Genomic DNA, 12,186 nt, shown 5'->3' on the forward strand with positions numbered 1-12,186 from the left:
CCCTTCCTTCTCTTCTCCCTTTCTCCCTTTCTCCTTCTCTTCTCTTCTCTTCTCTTCTCTTCTCTTCTCTTCTCTTCTCTTCTCTTCTCTTCTCTTCTCTTCTCTTCTCTTCTCTTCTCTTCTCTTCTCTTCTCTTCTCTTCTCTTCTCTTCTCTTCTCTTCTCTTCTCCCTTTCTCCCTTTCTCTTTTTTCTTTCAGAAATTTTGCTAAGGTTCTCATCAAGTAACTTCAATTCTGGAGATGTTCCAGGAGAGAATCAAACGTTGACTGTGACCATTAGCAGCTATTGTGGCGAAGTGGGAACAGCTCTGTGCAGTAAGATACTGCAACTGATGTCTCTGCATTCGAGGTGGGAAGGCAGCAGTCACTTAAAACTAGTTCTGGGTCCTGTAGGTTCAAAAACCTTGCAGCAGTGAGGGTGCATCAGATGGGTTAATTGAGCACACCCTCCGTTTTAGTTTAATCCGGAAGGAATCCAGATTAAAGTACTTAAATGCTTGCAGTGATTTAAATGTGTCTGCTGGTGGGAATGCTCAGGAGGTACAGTTCTCACTCTTGTGAACTAAACGCAATAAAATAGCAAGTACTCTGGGATATGTGGTGTGTTTGACACCTTTTCCATGGCCAGAGTCAGGAATGATAAATGCAGTTGTTGCAGTTGCAGTGGTTTGAGTCTGACAGCAGTGTGGATAATGTTCTCCATGTCAGCCATTCGGGGTTTTTTAATGCAGCACCTGCTGTCCCGACAGTTCAGGTGAAAGCATCACTTGCTCCAGAAATCACCCCAGGGAAGCAACCCCAGGGCTCACCAGCTGTTCTGGTATGTGGCTGCTTGCTTTTCTGTCGGAAGAATGTTTCTTTCTGGATCATGTGGAGATCTCTGAAAATGAGCCGGTCATAGATGCAGATAAATACTCTTTTAATAGCAGAGATTTAAGTCTTTCTGCTTGAGAACATATCCTCCTTTGGTTTATGTCCTTAGTACAAATCTAGATAATTTCCTTGGATTTAAAGGAACAAAACATATGAATAAACAAATTCCTTTTTTTTTTTTTTTTTTTTTTTTTTTTTTTTTTTTTTTTTAAATGCTTTCATTTGCTTCCCTAGATCTGCTCAGTGAGGGTTAGTCTGAGGAATTTGGTCTTGACCTGCATTGGAAACTGACTGCTCTAATTCTGTATTCTCTAATAGAGTAACATCTGTCCACTGATGACAGCTCCATCAAACATGTTTGTTTGCTTCAGTTAGGCAAGTTAAAATTATCAGCAGTGGAATGTTCTTGTTTGTGTTCTTTTTAGTCCTCTGTAGCAGATACTTAATGTGCCTCTTCCTTCCTGGGAAGCTTGTTGTTGTTCTGTTAATGAGACTTCACACATTAAAGCATACTGATAAGAGCATGGTGGAGCTAAGATGACACACTTAACGTTGTTCCTGTTGCTAGGAAGTGATGAATCTGCTATCTAACGTGTTGATTTTCCTTCTGAATCTATCCAGTGCATCCCGTTAAAATTTTCCTTCATTTAAGCTGTGAAATCAAATTCTCACTTCCTAGAGCCAAAAACTGGGGCCCAGTAATACTCTGAGTGCGCTTAAACCCATAGTTTTATAATTGAATTAACTTAAAAAGGTAAATATACTCATTTTTCTGTAGTTCACAAGAGGTGTTTTCCCCCTACTGTAGTATGTTGTCTGCAACATAATTTGGAAGATCTGATTGCTTTGCTGCTTTTCCTGAAATGACAGATGATTTCATGCAAGCTCTCAATTTTCCTTCCCAGTTCCCCAACTTGAAGATTGTCGCACCAAGCTTTATTGCCTTTGCAATGAATTTTTTCCTTGGGAGGTACTATTTTGAGCACAGATTTTCTGTAACAGTGGGAATTATTATCTGTGACTAATAACAACCTCTGTGGAGCTTGTTATACAACGAAGGCTGATCATGTGCTTGAATATATTCATGTGATTGCTTGAAGCTATGAGTAGCTTAAATTTCTGTAAGTTGCTGCTTTATCAAAAATGATTTTTTTTTCCCTACTGAAATAAGGTAAATTATTAAACTATTTCTATTTTAAATCAAGTTCAGTAACACTTGGGTGAACTTTCATGCAGCAATCTAGAAAAGAATATGAATTAACAGTGGTTACTCTGGTCCTTGAACTGTTCTAACAATTTTAATTGTAATTTGAGTGGATCCTTCCATAGCTAACCTATGTTTCTAAAACAACATTTCTTCAGAAGTGCCCCATAGGTGTGCCAATTATAAGAAACCAATAGAGAAGATTTTAGTTGGAACCCACTTTTATCCTTATTTATTTTTAAGCAGCTCTTGTTTGGTGTAAATGTTCTGAGAGTTAATTATCCTTCTGGGCACAGTGTGGAGCTCTCCAGAACATCCAGGGCTTTGCAGGAAGATCAGAGTCGGGATGTTCTTTCTTTTGATATGGCTGAATTTCATCTTCTAATCCCCATTCAAGTGTTTGTGTAGGAGGAAACTGGAAGGCAAGGCAATCTGTAGTAATAAAGAGCACACGACTGGTGGCTGTGTAAACATGAAGTTTATTACCTTGTTTTATGTTGATTTTTGTAGGTAACAAGATGATCTTCAAGGTCCCTTCTAACCCAGGCCATTCTGTGATTCTGTTATGCCAAATTTGTACAGTTGCAGACATGAGTCTACTTTGGGTTTGCTTCTAGTACGTGAGCCCTTGAGGATGTGAAATAAAAGCGCAAGTGAACAACAGGGGCTTGTTACTCAAAAAAAGCCACAGCTGAGATGGCAAACCAAGTGTCAGCAGTGAGAGCCACAAGGAATTTCTGTATTGGGCAAGTCCAAAACTGAGGATGCTGGGGGCATATTGGTTTTCTGTAGAAATTACACGTCGGATGGATTTGATTTATTTTGGAGGGCCTGGGGTAGCGAAGAAGTGCTTACTAAGTGTTCAGTAATATTTACTTATGACCTTGTTGACAGGTTAGGGGAGGACAATTGCCTGGCACCGTCACCTCTTTGGGTGCCTAATGCTGTCCTGGGAGATGGGGCACAAGAGTCTGTGCGTGCTCAGGAAGGGGGTACTGGGACTGCAAGCAAAGCAGGAAAAGTCATTAGAAAATAAGAACTTTTTTCAAAAACGCTGTGAGGATCTGGTTGCCGTTTGAGATCTGTCACTTCGGAATATAAACACAGCATGATTATTGGAATTAAAGTGTGATTCTACTGTGGAGCATGAAGCAAGGTCCAAAAGCAGAGTGATTTGAGTTGTGCGAGTTAGACAGTGATTTTTGAGAAATACTTCATGACACAGAGCAATCAAAAATGGCAGTTGAAGAAAAGAGCCCAGGAAAGAGGTTATAACTGTATATTAACTGTAAGAAGTTGTCAAACAACAAAATAACTTAATTTTAATTAAACCTTGTCCTGTGGTTCTGTCACACCGCTGGAGAGTGTAAGGCAAAGAAAGCCCTTCAAGCCTTGACATTTTATTCCAAGCTAGGATGGTGAATTCTACCTTGTGGTTTTCTCCACTTTAAAACCTTTAAGCCAGTCATGGCTATACATATGGACCCAGCCGAGTTGTGCCAAGACTTGGTTATGAGACATCTGCTGTGAGTCACCCTTGCTCCACGAAGATGAAATCTGACATCAGCTCGTGCTCCTCAAAGTGACTTTGAAGATGTTGTTATAGGCATCTTTTCACAGGGTCAGCCACTAAAATAACTATATCTGGAGTGCTGCACTGATTTGGATGATTGTTTTGGTTTGTTTTTTTTTTTTAATACTCCTCCAGTTGCCTTGATTGAAAAGTCACTGGGAAGTGACTGAAAAATAATTTTGTCAAGCAAAGATAGCTTTTAGTTGCATTTATGCCAAACTAACGGCTTCAACCTGCTTGTCCTGGCCCAGCTGGTTGAAATTTAGGGAATCTGTCTACTTGCACAACCAAACAAAATCTCTGTTGACTTGCAGTGCTACTAGGAGACGACAGCAGCAAAAACTTATTTTGACTTTATGGGACAGCAGATGAGGGGGAAGGCCCAGGGGAAGTTGTCTCCTTATCCCAAAGCCTTTTTTTGCATAGATGCCTTGCAGACCTGTACTGGTTATGAATTTAGGAGGGAGACTGCTCAGGCAGTCTTCTGACTTGAGTTTCATTTATTATGTGCTATTTTGATAAATTACTCATTGATGCCCTGAGAGTATTTTCTCTGATCTGTGTCTGTTCTTTTGTGTTGTTCAAATTATTTATTTTAACTTCCTTTTGTCTTTAAATCCTCAAAATGATAACACACATTTTATCCATATGTATTTTTAATTCTTTATCCCACGGACTGATAAATAATCATGTTGTCAAATCCTGCTTGTGTTAGTGTTTTTGAGCTGGTGGGAGTACTTTGGATAGCTCATTAAACTTAATATATAGGAAAATTTATTATAGATAAGGAGAACAATTACCAGAAACTACATTATGAAATGTTTGTCAAAGTTGAGTAGCTTAAATATTGATGAAGTTGAACAGAAGAATCAATGACAGTTACTGAACTGGATTCTGGAGCAGCAGAATACAACTTCATTTAGCATCACAGGCTCTCTCCCACATCCTACATAAATCATGGAACTCATTCAAATATATTGGGTTTGTGACTAGAAAACCCCACAAAATTTTCAGAAACCTGCTGAGTTTGTCAAGTCAGTACTTTCATGAGAGGCTGAAGACCAACAACAGCATTCCTGATTTGTTCCACACTTCTTGGATAAACTCTTCTTACCAAGCAGTGATTGCAGTTCATGTGGTTTTGTGCGGATTTTCTTTTTTTCCCTTCCTAATGTTTCTTCAAAGCAGAAGTCAACTTTGCTGTTTGATAAATGAGTCCTACAGCTCTGAAATGCTTGGCTCAATCAAGGTGCTTGCGTTTGATTCTCGCCAAAATTGTGATTTGAGCTATTTATCTCGTGTTTTGCAGAGGTAAACTGCAATTCTGAAAGGGAGGAATTCCCTTCCCACCTCCCCTGCCCCCAGCCCTGCAAATGCCATAACTGGGGGGTCAGATGACAGCTTGTCCCCTCATCTGCTACCTACCACTTCTGGATTTTTAGTTCATTTTTACTCAGTAAACCTGATGATGAGACCTTCATTTGAAATAAAACATGCATTTGGTATTGCAGGTATTCCAGTGTGTTGAGGAGTTACAGTTTTAAGGCTCCAGGCACCGAGCGGTTGGGTAGTTCTGAGATGTGTCAAGTGTCCTTTTCAGGTATAATGGCAGAGTTTGGACTTTTTTTATGCTTGCACACCTGAGAATGAAAAGACAAAAGGTTGTTTTATACAAATAAACTCTTAAAAAGTTTCAGGTTCCCAGTGTGCAGCTGGGGAGTCTGGTCTAATCCCTGTGACTGGTGTGTGGAGGGATGAGAACTGGAAAAGCAGAGAACGCTGGAAACGCATTTCTGCATCCTGTTTCCCAAAGCGCCACCCACCCCCCCCCAAAGGAAAAAAATATAACACTGTTTCCATGGAAAAATCAACATGATAGAGGACTGCTGGATAGCCAATACCATTTTTTAAAATCCAATTGGTTGCAGCTGTACTGAGAGGGAACAAATGTTTTGCTGCCTTTGCTGCCAAATAATAGATTATATTTGGAAGCATAAGACTAATGAAAAAATACAGTTCAGAAACAGAGTGATTGCAAAGCTTCAGGCATAAGAAAGGAAACTGTTAGCTTGCTTTGTAAAGCAAACCTCAAAAATTTAGGTTTTTTTTTTTTTTTTTTTTAGATGCAGTGTAAAGTTATATATAATGTTGTTTCCTGAGGATCCAGTTTTTCACCATGGCAGTGATGCCAAGCTTCCTGCTCTCTGCTGGCTGTAATTTATCTAGCTACCAGCAGCAGCCATCTGCTTGGGAAATCATTAACCCGGGCTGGGGTGGAGGAGGGCAGCAAGGTGGGAGTGGGAATTGTGCTGTGGAGGGATGGCAGGCACGGTGTTCCTGCTTCTCTGGGCGTGTTCCATGCTCCCCGGGCTGAGGTCACCTGTGTCCCCTGCAGGGTGACTGTGTTTGGCACGTGGAACACACCTGGCTCAAGGGCTGGCAGAAGATCAGCAACTTGCACACCTGTGGTGACTTTATCACAGGTGACCAAATCATTCGGATGTGTAGGAGCTGTAGTTTCATTGTTTGAAATGGTTGGATAGGAGAATCAGAAAAGAAAAATAGTTACTCCCTCAAGCTCCCCATAATCAGATGTGGAAGTTGGGTGTGGGCCATTAAATCTTGTTAGGGCAAACAAACAGGTTATTTACTTTTCAGTCATTTTCTCATTGTCATGATAGAAGCATCGATTTGTGTCTTTTAGAGATCTGTAACTGCAGACAGGAGCTCAAGTAGCACAGGTGGATGGAAGCACTTCTTCAGTGCTTCTGTAAGAACTGGGTAAACTGAATCAATAATGCCATCTGACAGAAAGGAGAGAAGAAATATCTTTACAACATCAAGCAGTGCGATCTGATCCACGCTCGGGGTATTGAGCGACTCATCAAATCTCTGTGCAACAAGCAGGAATTGATTTTACAGTCCCTGCCCACCTGATGTGAATGTGTGTTTGCATCACTGAGGAGCATTCACGCAAACTTTTGTCTGCTGAGCTGGTGGTAAGATTTCACTAAAACATGCTGTACTTCATGGGTTTTTTGTGTGTGGGTTTTTTTTGGGTTTGTTTTTTTTTTTTTTTTTTTTTACTGCTTGCTGGTGATGAATGATTTAGGAATTTAAACCCTCACCTTTAGAAATCACCATCTGTTACTGATGTCTCCTTTGGCAGCTTAACTCAGTATAATTCAAATTGCAGTTACCTCTGACCTAAGAACCGTGCGTTACTACACCAGCAGTACCCTTAAAAAGCCTTTTGCTTTATTTCCTATTGGGAATATGTGCATCAGGCATTGTTAGAGTGAGAAATTAACTTAAGAGGTTTGGAGTGCCTGGGAGTTGGAGGTCAAAGATGCAGCTTTCTGTTGCTTCCAAACAAAGGTGGGATTAGCCCCTTTCCAGGTCAGCATCTGTGGTCAATCTGAAGGCCATTTGGCAGCGTGGTTTTAGGGGGTTTAATAAAGAAAATACACATTTTCCTCCATCGTAATGAAGCAGGTTTTATACCAGATGTTGTTGGGTATCATGAAACACTTGTTTGTATGAATAAAATATGTATTCATGGGAAAATGTGCTGCGTTCACACTTTTAAAAGGTAGTGTATACCTGGATTCCGAAGTTTATATTGCTCCTAATATGTATGGAATTACTGCAAGTTGTATAAAACAACTGTAAATTGTGTAAAGTGGATGTATTCAAGAGAGCACCACGATAAACAGAATTCCAAGACTTTTTTGTTTTTCACTTGGACACCTTTGAATATGGACATTGTGCTAGATTTTTCATTTTGGACACACTACTTCCTGAACTAAAATTCAGATGCTGAAAGTTTGCCTGTTGCAAATACTTGATTTGATTTTTCAACTATCAATGGTATCTTTTGGAATCGGTTTAATTCTACGTAATGAGCGTTCACATGAATTTGAATTAGTTTAGTGATATTTTAATTTTTTCAAAGATATCCTGCTACTACAGGGCCTTCAGGCACAAATGGTCCTAAATGTGCAGGTGCTTAGCAGACAGAGTAAAACTCCCATCAAAGTGCAGGTGTGCACAGCAGGTTTATCAGGTGAGGTTTCTGTAGAACATAAAAAAATGTGTTTTTCTGGGAATTCAGAGGGAATTGATGCTGCGGCTCCCTGGCTGCCCTTCCTCCTTGGCTTTCTGTCCAGCTGCAGGGCTGTGCCATTTTGTCAGGGCTGCTGTGTCTCCCTGCCCTGCTCATTTTCTCTCACAGATGGCATCGGTTCATCTGCTCTGCGAGTGACAAGTGACACCGTGGCACTGGCCGTGCCAGGCCGTGAGAGTCCAGGACGTGTGGTGCGATTTCTTTGTCTGTGCCTGCTGCAGCAGGGGCTGACTTGGGGAGCCCAGGGCAGCTGATGGGGCTTCTGGGGGTGCACAGGGCAGGAGCAGTGACATGGCTGTGGTCCCCACGCTGTCACTCTGATGATGGCTGCGTGCCACGTGCCAGGGAGCGCAGGGCACGCAGCTGACTCATGGGCTGACGTTGGCATGCTGGCACACAAACAGTTTGTAAAAGGCTGCCAGCTCTGTCTTGCTGTGCTGCATCTTTTTGCCCAGAGCTTTTGAATTCCTTTCCAGCGCTGGCAGGTTCGGTGGAGCTGTAACCTGTGCATCCCACGACATGCAGTTTCTTAAAACCGTGAGACGTGCAAGTGTTTGAGGCGTTCCCTAAGCAAAAGATATTCTAAAACCTCATGTGAAGATTTGTTCTTTTCATTTTGTGCTGCTGTTGTCATAGGCAGAGAGTGGAAAAAACGTGTTATGAAAGACCTTCCCACCACCATCACCACCCAGGCTGTATTTTCTCTTTCCTCAGGATTTTCTGTACAGTTTTTGTTGGGTGATAAAGCCGATCTGCATTTGTGCTTGGTAAACAGGGAAATCAATTGCAATGCGTCCACATGACTGGGTCTGGCCTTACCTGCACTGCACAGTTAGAAGGGCTGATAGATGACATGGGACCTCAAAAGTCTCACATGCTGGTCATTTGGGCTGCAATTTGGCCTCTGTTTTTTGCTGATGTTCCTGCAGGTGTTACTGGCCGTAATCTGCTCTTCAGCTCTGCATTGTGCTGTTTTATCTACCACTATCCCTGGCATGCAGGTCCTGAGGCTAACATCCCTTGGAGGTGGATGAGAAATGTTGAAAATACTCATACACAAAACATCATGGGCACCACAAATTATTTTTTTTATACTTCCCCTTCTGTGAGGACCTTAAAAAGTCAATTTTCTTGCCCACACACAGAGTGTTGTTTTTCTCAGCTTGCTTTCAGTTGAAAGGGATATTCAGTGGGAATTTCACTTCCATTTGTGTGTATGCTCTCTGCAGTGACTTTATTGACCACATAAAGAATAATGGTTTTCCTTTCCAGTACTTCCTTCAAGAGACTCTTCTGAAGCTTTGTTTGATTTGGGGAGGGGAAAGGGGTCAAGATAACAAAAAACTTCCAGGTTAGTAAGCATATGCTCCTGCTTGCAGTAACATTTCTCTAGAATTTTTCCTGATTCGCTAAAGACCTGGAGGATTTTTTTCTATATCCTGAATTTATTAGGTATTTGGAATTAGTTTATTAAGCAGCTCTCATAGTTCAAACTGAGAACCTGTTTCCCTGGTAGAATGTAAGGAAATTAGGCCCTCTTAATGTTTTGGGGCGAGTTGGAAATTCACCTTAGAGTTCAATGACTTGAACCCACAGATGAGATTTGGGCATTTTTTCACTATTAGTTCATGTTCTTCTTTCTCTCATGCTCTCCAATTAAGCTTGTAAAACTATTCCTGGGTACAGAAAAAAACCGAAAAAACACGAACCCAAAATATTCAGGCATTTGTAAGGGTTATGGCAACTGGAAACACGACCTTTTTTTTTTTTTTTTTTTTTAATAGTATTTTTTCCCCTTCCCACACCCTCCAGTGCAGCTGCTCAAAGGTCTGTGTCCAAATATATAATGGGAACAAATTGCCAAAGCATGGAACACCCCATAAACCAGTTGTTTTTGGTTTTTTTTTTTGCCTGGGGGCTCTGAGAGATGAGTGTTGAGCCTCCTGAGAACAAATGCCTGTCTGGATTAGCAGCCAGGCAGAGTCAGTGGTGCTGAGCACCACGTGTCAGCAGAGAGCTCTGCTCTGAGCAGGAGATCTGCTTCCAAAGAGTTCTCCTCACACAAATGAAAATGGTCGTGACAACACACCCCTGACAGGAAGAGATGTGTATTTTAAGTAACCGTTTTATGAAATCTTTCTTTTGTCAGTCTTTCAAGTTTTTTGGTCTTGTAAGTCTTGTACCAGTAGCTTCTGGAAGTGGTTGCAGCTACTGAAGAGCAGATAAATCTGTTCTCCTGCGTTTTCCAGGCAGGCAGGAGTGTCTGCCAGGCCATCCCTGAGCCAGGCAGAAGCTGTGGCAATATGGGCAATATGGAACAGAATTTGATTTAATGTTAGCATGCCTTTCTGGAGGTTTATTGACTCGATTTCACTATTGTGCTAAGTTAATCCATGCAGCTTCCAGCTGATCTGGAGTAATGAGTGCTTTTGTCTGAAAAACGCTTTCCAGACAGATTCCTAAAGCTGCCAATAAACAGAACCACAGGTGAAAAATGTGACTGCTGAAGGAAAAGAGTGGGTGAAAAGGTGATTGTTAGAGGTTGAAGACCCGGAGAAAAGATTGAACAAAGCCCCAAATCAGTTTAAAAGCAGATTTAGACCAGCACTGGGAGAAAATAACCAATTCCGATTTCCAAAAGGGTGCCAATAGTCTTACAGATACTCAATGAGAGGACTTGGCCAATCAAAGTTCTGGGGGCAGAAAAGTCCATTCTTTATAGGATTAGTTTGTTATCCAAGTTTCTGTATATTGAGCATTCTCGACCTTACACAAGGATGAAAATTCTCTTTGTGCATTAACTATGAAACAAATCTTGCTTCAGTGTTGTAAGCAGCGCTTCAACACTGTTGCCATCTCTAGGCAGAGGTCCCTGCAGGAGTCCAGAATAAAATGATAATAGAATCAAAATTTACTGTGCCCAAAGCAGGGTCATACATAAAACTTTTAGCAGAAGGGATCTGTGGTGTTACCTCTGTAATGTTCTACCAGTGCCACCATTTCAGAGAAACAGTCATGTAGTAAATGGGAACTTGTCCCTCCCTCCTTGGCCCCATCTATCAGTTTTAAGTGAACCAGATAATTTCTTTGCAGTATGAGATTACCAGAAAATAGGAGCTACTTCTGCCTCACAGGCTCGTAATAGTATTAACAGCAGAATTAACAGCATCATTTGTTTGAAGACCTGACAGGAAAAAAAACCTGTTTATTTTGTAGAAAATATGTATTTTGCGGCCTTGTTTCTTGGTATACATATAAAAACTTTTTATTTCACTGTTTTGATTGCTTTGAGCAGCATGATTGAACTAGAATTTTGCATATCGCAACTGTAGCTTTTGCAGTATTTGGAGGGATGGGGTGAAAAATGTGCAAGTCAAACCTATCTGCCTTGGACAACGGGGAACAAATAGATATTCCAGAAATAATTGATAAATTGGGCTGTTCACTTGGATTAGTGACAAATGACTGTTGAGTAGGAGTCACTGCAATAAATCCAGAGGGACGCTGTTCAAAATACCGTCCTTTACTGTGAGCACTTTATCAATTCCTCTGCGTTTAGATATAATGCTGAATAAAACCAATCTGTGTTTGTAACCTTGGATTAGAAGCGTAAAGATAGTGCTGTTGTCACCATTTAATCCTGGTAATGCCCACACAGCCAGAATCTGACGTGGCCAGAACTTAGAGATGTGTCTGTTCAGCTCTTTCCTGCTAGAAAGATCCTCAAAATATATGAGAGAGAGCATAATAAATATTCCTCTCTGTCTTCTGCTTCTTCTCCTGCATCCTTTCAGGGCAGGTCCTTGCTCCAGGCCTGGTTTCAATCAAGTTTTTCATTTTAGAAACAGCAGAGAGCACAGAGCCTGCTGAGGGGTGTGTGTTTTACCCCACCTTTCCCAGGAAGGGAAAGGCACCGTCCCTTCCCAAGCTGCAGGGTCTCAGCACCACGTTGTGACTTCCTTTCCCAGCAGAAGAAAGCAGAAATGACAGAGTTTCTGGCACCTTGTTATTCATTTGTTTCCCTGGAACAGCTGTAACCCTGGAGGCCTGCCCCTGTGTCCATCTCTTGGAATGTAACATTCAGAACAAACTGTCCTGGTTCGGTCCATTTTAACATGAATCCACCTGCTGCTCAAGAACAAGAAGTGGATGAATACCTAATGAATAGCAGTAGTCAGATATTGGAGGTGAATTTTAAATAAAAGCGATCTGAAACTAGCCAGGCATTGCACAAAGAGCAATTTAAGATGAATCATTTTCTCTTCTAAGGGAAAAGACACTGTCTACAGGGAGAGCCCAGCCTCACTGCATGATGGGTTTGAACCAGAATGGAGAGAAGAGAGAAATTCCTCAGGGTGTGCTTTGGCAGGATTATGAAATAAATACAAAAATGCACTGGGTGGGAATACT

The sequence above is a fragment of the Chamaea fasciata genome, unplaced genomic scaffold (genome assembly GCF_029207755.1).
Source record: "Chamaea fasciata isolate MVZ Bird 193981 ecotype frontalis unplaced genomic scaffold, bChaFas1.0.hap1 SCAF_4, whole genome shotgun sequence".
Lineage (NCBI taxonomy): Eukaryota > Metazoa > Chordata > Aves > Passeriformes > Sylviidae > Chamaea > Chamaea fasciata.